The 9291-nt window shown below is 37.6% G+C and overlaps 1 long non-coding RNA gene across 1 annotated transcript; it reads right to left on the bottom strand.

Annotated features, from left to right (window-relative positions):
• Positions 1-1310: 1310 nt before the first annotated feature.
• Positions 1311-2916, bottom strand: LOC138369139 (uncharacterized). The gene is made up of 3 exons (XR_011229763.1): positions 2334-2916; positions 2028-2154; positions 1311-1637 (listed from the first exon to the last, which is right to left on the bottom strand). It is a non-coding gene; the product is annotated as an uncharacterized lncRNA (long non-coding RNA).
• Between the last annotated feature and the right edge of the window lie 6375 nt (positions 2917-9291).

The raw sequence follows: 9291 nt of genomic DNA, 5'->3' as shown, positions 1-9291 counted from the left end.
AATATTGCCCACAATTTTTTTTCATAGCGTCTGTTTACAGAAGCCCTTAGGAAGCTGATGTGAACCTCGTAAAGCCGCTGGCCATTTGAATCGTGCCTGGCACCCTATAACGTATATGTACGCCATGCGCACCGTGGGACATGTTACTCATGATGTATATGTACGCTATGTGCACTTTAAGTGTTAAATTAAATAACAGTGATTGAAACTACTGCTGCTAACACAATATTAACAGCAGCTCTAGATTAGTCTCATCACTTAACATATAACAGTATTAAATAACACAAGAGGTTGATGAGAAGCTAGTAACCATAAGTGTATATATATTTATCTTAAGTTGAGAAAAATAATTCACATACAATAAAAACAAAATAAAATATTGCATCATTCTTTTTCCAACACAAAATTATAATAATTAACGTTGCCAACCCGTTTTTGAGTAGGATACTAAACTTGTTTAGTGTTTAACTAAAAATTGAACAACCTAGCAATCCTTTAAACACTGTGCAGATCCTAGGTAGGGTGTGATCAATAACAACACAAGTTATGTTGTACATATAAACTTAATTTACTTGTATTATATTACCATATATATTATATCCATCTATTTTTTAACTATACCTAGAACATTATTTTGTAGAATGTCCCATATTGACTGACTTTCGCCCTCCTGGGCTAAGGTATGCTGAACTCTGTAATTACTATATGAGTACTGGAACACTTGATGATATATTGGACTTGTACCCAAGATTAACCATGTAATGTATCAGTTATACAATGTATGTATGTGATGTAACTATATAACCTGAGCTTGTAAAATCACCTTAATTTAATCACCTTCAGTGATTAAGTGCTTAATTGCACACTAGTTTCACTATCAGCTATCTCACCCTGTCAGAGTAAAGAGACAAATGTATGTGAATGCATGTGTGTGTGTATGTATATGTATGTGTATAAAGTATATATGGAAGCTGATTAGAATTACATTTCACCTCTGTAAATGCACATTAATGAGACTATGTAAAAGACACATCAAACACTTTATGTAGGGCAAACATAAATCTGCGTATCTAATGTGATGGGAAAATGTAGGTGTACGTCAGTCCTCCCAATGGCTGGTGTAAATGCCAATCACATTAGTAAAAACAAGAGAAAAAATGTTGACTGCTTGGCTGTTGCCTCCCGTGGTCAAGTAAAAAGGGAAAAACACACAAAACAAATCGTATAAACAATGAAACTTTAATTGACTTTAAGCAAATATAAACAAAGATAATCCCTTGGTTATGTACAGTGCGAATTAAACAAAAATACAAAGACAAAAAAAACAATATAAAATAAAATAATGGTTACATTACTCTACAATGAACAAGACAAAAAATGAGTTAAAGGTGCTGAGAATATTGGCTGGCTGAAAACCTCCACTAATTCACAGAGCGTATGCTAGATAGAAGTATCAGGCTTGAGAGCACAGAATATTTCAAATTCAACTGCTCGTGCACGCTTAGTCATAGGTTATGCAGATGGCGCTGAAGGTGGCATATTATGGGTAAAGTAAAAGTTGTTTAATTTGTTTATAAATTTATTTATGAAATGGTTATAGAAAGGGCTGCAACTGGTCCAAGTTTCAGCATCACACCCTAAACAGAGAAGGAGAAAAAAATACACAACGTATTATGCAACGAATTTTCACTTCCCTGACATTTTGAAAAAATGTCAGGGAACACATGTGTCAACTAAAATCATTTCTATAACACTCAGATATTAAAATTAGCATTTAATAAAGGATTGATGTTAGCAGTTTTATCAAAAAAGTGTTTAGTGCAATAATATAATTATTCAAAGTTACCCTTCCAAAAATATGCAATATATGATGGATATAAATATTTATAAAATCAATAAATGGACTTTGGACTAAAATCTCATATCCGTTTTATAGAAGCACAAACTCTACATATAAGATGTAATTTGCATGTAAATTGATTAAAAAATGAAAGCTGTGACACACAATGAAGCTGTAAATTACTTACCTGAGTAAAATAAGATCAAAGTTTGGCCACCTGTAGTCGAGCTTGACGTCTATCGATTTCGTTCATAATTGGCACCCTTGCAGATAGGCATCCGTTGAGCAAGGTGTGCAAGTTCCATGCAAATCCCCTGATAACAAACGACAAAAAAAAATTGAAAAAAAAATTATTATATATATAATATATATATATATATATATATATATATAAATATAAATATAAATATATATATATATATATATATATATCCTGCACATACATATTACAATTATTACCAAATATCAAATTATAACACTAAAACATACTAACCTATTGAAATTGGTCCCAATTGTGGGTCCTCAAGGTGGCACTGCATTGGGCACTAGTAGGCACCTGCATGATTGCTGGATCACCTTCCTCAGGAGCCTGTCTCGGCTTGTTGGAGGGAGGGAGGTCTAGGAAGGTGTGTGAGGAGGGTTGAGGAAGGTGTGTAAGGAAGGTTGAGGAGGTGTGTGAGGAAGGTTGAGGAGGTGTGTGAGAAAGGTTGAGGAGGTGTCGGTGCGCCACCATCTCTCACTGGATATTACTCTTCTTCGCGCTAAAGCGGCTTGCTTTTACTGATAAAGATGGCGACCGAGTGCCAGATTTGCTGCTCTTATCTTCTGGCACTATCTCTTTGTAAGAGTTTGTGCAGAAGACGCAACAATGCGCTATTCCAGGAACGATAATGGAGCGCGCATCAAAACAGTCCACACTCAATCGGACACACAAGGTGACTGAGGGCTGGGACCTCCCTATGGCCCTACCACGGATGAGAAGGTTGCCAATGAGTGTATATTTACTCCTTATGCATACAGAGAGATTTACGACGTTATTACAAAAAATTTGACTTTCAGATCGTACAACGCAATACCTTTGGCGCGCCACAGCTGCGGGGCACCGGATTCTGACCAATTACGCATGGAAATGTACCATAAATACGTCAATTTATATCGTAAAAAAATTCTGATTGCACCAGAGTGTTGCCAGAACTACGTAGTATTTTCATAAATATTTCACAATATTACGATTTTTCCCAATTTTTTTCGTGTCGTATGGCCCCTGAAGTCGAGTGGAGTCGCTGATTCACCAATGGGAAGCGTGCTGGCTGGAAGTGGTAGTTTGGTGATCGACGAGGGTTGTGCACCGACAGCGAGGGGAGTTTGGAGAGCGAGTGTAGGGTACGTATCCCCCCTGTAGAAACGTATTCTACTATATATATATATATATATATATATATATATATATATATATATATATATATATATATATATATATATATATATATATATATATATATATATATATATATATATATATATATATATATATATACATATATATATATATATACTACTCTTGAATGTAGTATTTTGATGTTATGGACGTACTGAAGTAACATGATGTAGGAAAGAGCAGGCCAAATCTCTCTTGAAAGAGATAACCGTCACACTATGTATTTACATATGTTGGTTAGCTTAGCATTTTAAAAGCACTGAATCACCTTCTGTGGTTGATTGTTCAATAAACCCTTTAACTATATGATTAACATAGCTCTAACCCTGTCCATGGAGGACAGAAGAAAATGTATATATGCTGGTTAGCATAGTAACTGTGTGGCTACGTCTGTGGTAGAAAATAATAGTAATAAAAAAACTTTGAGTGTAAAGAAGTGTCAGTAATCCTTCCGCTGGTGATTACAATAAATACCTTTGGTATTTATATAATGACACTGATTACCACCCAAATCTCTTGTATGTATATTCAATTTAATATTATATGTACCAGCCTCTTCAAGAGGTAGTATTTTAGCCTAGTGACTGAAAATTTATCTCAAGGCTACTACCATCAGTACCTGCTCAAATTTTATGAGCGAGTATCCAAGTTACATTAGAGCCAATATTATAAGGTCTACAAAGTATACCAAGCGGCCACTATGGCTAATTCACAGAAAACAGAACGTGATTTAGCAGCACTTAAAGGTAACTTGATAAGACTACTCAATAAAACTGAGTATTTGTCATAAGAGTCATTTGTCATTAATCATTTGTCATAAGAGTTGATTTCATCAAACTGAAAATAGATCTATGGGTGGCTGATTTCAAATTCGATCAAGGGAAAAGAATTATGGATTCTTGCACAAATGAGCTCCTTGCTACTAATACTGAAACTATCAAGAGGGAACAAATCATGTCTGACCTCTCCAAGTATGAGGATGAAACTGAAGCTAGTTGGATCAATTTTCCAGGATGCTTGCACCAGAGCAGGGAGCCAGTACTTCAAATGAAACAGATGATACTATGGATGACCTGGATAAGTATGAGGTTGAATTCAAACCAGGATAAATCCTTTCATCAAAATAATCGCACAGTGTAAGGCTACAGCCACTGCTTCCGCTAAAAAAACAGAACCAGACATTTAACTGCATTCAATCAGATTGCCCACAATGTCTGGAACAGAGGATGAAAGTTGGGATAACTTCTTGATTTTTTTTTATGCTGTAGATTCTAAACCCTCAATCCTTAAAACCACCATATTAACGTACAGCGTCATCTTAGGGGTGAAGCTGAAAAGATGGTGTCAAATTTAATCGTAAATAATAACAGCTATGATCTCGCAGTCCAGCTCCTTATAAAGAGATCGATAATTATGCTCCTTGTAAGGAACAAGGATAATAATGCTGACAGAGCTGTTACACTCCTAGTTCACAAGTTGTTGGATTTACCATCCACGGATATATCCACTGATTCATTCCAAGAATTTAGATTAGAGCTTATAACGTCTTATAACGCAAAGTACTTAGCGTTATAGTTTATCTGAATAATGCAGATTTGTTAACTAAAGTTATTGTATGATGCAAGTTATGCAGTGAAACACGGAAAAAGTTGTGTACATTACATAACAAATCATCTCTGAAAGTACAGGAGATTACTAAATGTTTTCCCTTCATTGAAGAGAGACAATGAGCGAATGCAGATGGTAAACCAACACCTAAACCTTCAATAATCACCCATAATAAACCGCCGAGTACTCACAGTACTCCTATAAAATCTAAAACATCTACCTCCACTAAAAGGTGGAAACAAGGCAGTGTGGGCACATATGTAGTGAATCCCTCCAAACCTACAGTCACTGTGTCATCCAAGTCGATGACTCCCAGAGGTGCTGTAGGATGGAGAGCGTGTTTGTTCTACCATGAAGAGCATTCAATATATTACTGCCCAAATTACCCTGATCATGATACATATGTGAAGCGACTCATGGAGTAGCATAAATGCACCAGGTGCCTGGTATTGGAGTCACATGACTCCAATACCTGTGCAATCCAACTACACACCTGCAACAGGTGCAATAAGAGTCAACATCACAGAGTACTGTGCGGAGACATAAGACCAAAATTACCCAAAACCAAGGTGGAGGAAGAGATTTCTACCACCGTACAGTACTGAAAGGTACGACAGTAATGAAGTGTCCTATCAACAAAGTCTGGCAATTATGTGACTTTGCCCACTGCCCAACAACTACTCATCAAAAACAAAAGGACCAATGTCACCACTCAAGGATTATTTGACCAAGGGTCCAAAAAATACATTTGTCACACAGAAAGTGGCAGATTATTTAAAATTGAAACCTGTTCGAAAGGTAAAATTAAACATACCAGGGATCCTGAAAAACACAAGACCCCAAAACAACAAAGTGGTCCAAACACTAGTGCACTTAAGCAGTTATGTCCGACCTGTACAGGCCATAGTAGTCGACAAAATCCCATCTGACCTATATGTTCATGGTCTAGAGACAACAACCTAATTCCTACTAGAAAAATGAATCAAGTTGGCTGATAATAAAATCACGTTTGATCCCCTCACCGAGACTGGAATACATGTAGATGCAGACTATTACCACACATTCATCTCTGGATTTACAAAACAGCAGGGAATGAACCTGTTATTGTTTGCACGAGTCAAATTGATTACTGGCCCAGTAATGAGTCTGAGGAAGCTCACAACTGTAGACAACAAACAAGTAAACCCAGTGATGATTGTGTGACTAGGAGAAGAACAGTCACCACTTAAGTTCAAAGACATGTTTGCAGATGAAATTGATCTACCTGTACATAGAGTGCAGGATCTAGCACTCTGAGGCATAGTCCCCTGAGCAACCAAGTCCAGACGATACCTGGACATACAAACAAAAACTGGTCTCAGTGGTCTACAAAGATAATTAATACTGAGCCAGGCTACCAAGGAAAGTGAATCATCCTCAGCTACGGGAAAATCATTTAATGGCACGAAACCAATTAAGGTCTCACGTGTTGCACCTGAATAGACAACCTGAGAACCTGAAATTGTACCATAACATAATCCAACAATAGCTCGATAACAAATGCATTGAAGTTGTAACCAATGATAACCTTAAGGTGTTACACTATTTGCCCAAACACGCAGCACTGAAAGACTCAGTTACTACACCAATAAGGATAGAGTTCAACTGCAGTGCTAAGGCTAAACAGAATTTTGTCTATTTGAATGACTACCTTCGAACAGGTCCAAGCCTAACACAGAGGCTATACATCGTGCTACTAAAGTTCTGCTTAGGCGCTTATGCATACATGGACAACATACATAAGGCATTTCTTAGGGTAGGTCTCCAAGAAGAAGCCCACAACTACACCAAGTTCCTCTAGTTAAAGGATCCAAGTGATCCAAACAGTGAAATAATCACATACTGGTTTGCATCAGTTTTGTTTGTTGCTACTTCTTCACCGTTTCCACTTCAATCATCCATAGATATGCCTTTAAAGAAGTGTAACAGCCCAAATAAAACTAAATTAGCAACAGCCTGCATGTGGACAATTTCCAAGTAACTATTAGCAGTGAAAAGGAACTGCAAAACATATGTCATAAGGCCAATTGAGAGTTGTTGGAAGCAAATAAGCCTCTACAGTCGTGGCCCTGAAATAATACAATCTTAAGGGGACATAAATAAGTAAAAACTATTCAATTTCAATCAAACATTATTGACTATTTGTATTTACAAAGGTCTCCAACTGATTCATGTTTTAACATCGCAACCTAAACAGACAGGAAGAGAAAAAACTACGTATTTCTCTAAGAATTTTCACTATTTTCAAACACAAGTGACAACTGAAATCATTTTTATGACACTCAGCTAACATAATATCATCTAATAAAGGATTTAATCTCAGAGTTTTATCCAAAATATTTTTAGTTTTACCAATACAAATTTTTACAAGTCACCCCCAAAATTATACAACAAAATTATGAATATAAAAACTTATAAAATAAATAACTGGAATTATGAAACAATTAGTGAGAACATTTTGTAGAGGCCGAAACTTTACATATAAGGGGTAAGTTTCATTTAAAAATAATTAATAATCGATAATAAAGTTCTATACAAATCGCCTGATAATAAAGGTGACAACAAAAATATAAAAAAATTAATTATATATTTGCCAGCACATTTATTTCATATGTAACAAAATATAACACTAAAACATACTAACCCATTATAATTTGTCCAAAATATTGGTCCTCAAAGTGGAACTGCAATGACACCAATAGGCACCCGGCCCATAGCCGGGGTCACCTTCCTAAAGAGCCTATTTTGGCTTGGTGGTGAATCTCATTTCTTTCTGCATCACTCATCCATGCTAATGAGGTACCAGTCAGTCATGTTATGGTGGTGGGCACTGCCCCATCATCAACGGCAGTAGGCGGCACTCTCATGGTAGCTCTGGAAGTGGTGGTCACTTTCCCCATCATCAACGGCAGTAGGTAACACTGTCGTGGCAGCTCCAGAGGTGGTGGGCACTGTCCCCATCATCAATGGCCATAGGTGGCATGGTCATGGCAGCTCTGGAGGTGGTGGGCACTGTCCCATCATCAACGGCAGTAGGTGGCACTGTTGTGGCAGATCCAAAGGTGGTGGGAAATTTCCATTCATCAACGGCAGTAGGTGGCACTGTTGTGGCAGATCCAAAGGTGGTGGGAAATGTCCCATCATCAACGGCAGTAGGTAGCACTGTCATGACAGCTCCAGATGTGGTGGGTACTGTTCCATCTTCAATTGCAGTAGGTGGCTCTTTCGTGGCAGCTACGGAGGTGGTGGGCACAGAATCTTCATCAACGGCAGTAGGTGGCACTGTCGTGGCAGTCCCTGGTTGAGAACGTTTAGTGATGAGGCAGTCATTGAGAGTAACATGGAGTGTGCAGCGTCTCCTTCCCCCTCACCGCTGATGCTGGGAGGCTACCATGATCCACTCACCTCACTTCGTGTTTGCTCTAAAGCTACTCTTTGCTGTTGTCGTACATGAATGAGTGCCAATGTTACCAATCTCGATTTCAAAGTCTTTATCTTGGGAGGCATTATGCATTTGAAGTAACAGAGGGATTAATGCAGGGATAAATAAAGTGTGTTGTGCAAAACATTCACACACTAAGGAAAACAACATGTGACTGAGTGAGTAATCCCTTCCACAGAGACTACACTCCTCCCCCAAGATACAGTTGCCAAATGGCATATATATATATATTATTATGTAAAATTATTTATTTTCTACTTAAGTGCGAAAAATTATACGTTTACATTGTATGATGCAAAGCCGTTACTCACACCCAAGCTGCCTGGACTGGAAGAGGGACAATATGGGGTGGAAAATTGCCCATATTTACAGAGGTTTTCATTATTAAAATATATGATTTGGACCATTCTGTTGCCAGAACCCCTTAGTATTTATATACAAATTTTTGAAATATTTAGATTTTTCCAATATTTTTTGAACTCATGCTAGTTCTGATTTGATCAGTTTATCGAATCAGAATTTCCTGACTACCCGACTATCAGGTACCCTAGAAGACGAAAGTACTAGGTGTCGAATGGGATACAACTTCGGAACAATTGACCATTAAAGTGGTGGAACCAGTGTGAGATTTTTTCGTCATCATTTTCTAGTATTACGTCCGTCAACTTTAACTCAAAGTCTAGATGGGCCTCCTGAGGAAGGACCTGATTAGCTAACACTCTAAGTATAGTAAGCAACTTATTCCCCACACTAGAGACCATACAAAAAATGACTAGGCACAAGCAAACGCCAAGACCTCAAAAACTTGAGATCCCTTTCACTGAGCCGTCGACCTTCACATATCTCCAACAATCTCCAACTTAGCCAATCTGTCGTGGTGGGCATTCCACATCTCGGCCACGAATTTGTCCTTAATCTCTCCTT

The sequence above is a fragment of the Procambarus clarkii genome, chromosome 27 (genome assembly GCF_040958095.1).
Source record: "Procambarus clarkii isolate CNS0578487 chromosome 27, FALCON_Pclarkii_2.0, whole genome shotgun sequence".
NCBI classification, from domain to species: Eukaryota; Metazoa; Arthropoda; class Malacostraca; order Decapoda; family Cambaridae; genus Procambarus; species Procambarus clarkii.
Note: the sequence above shows the minus strand (reverse complement) of the source record. Positions and strands in the feature narration are given on the sequence as shown.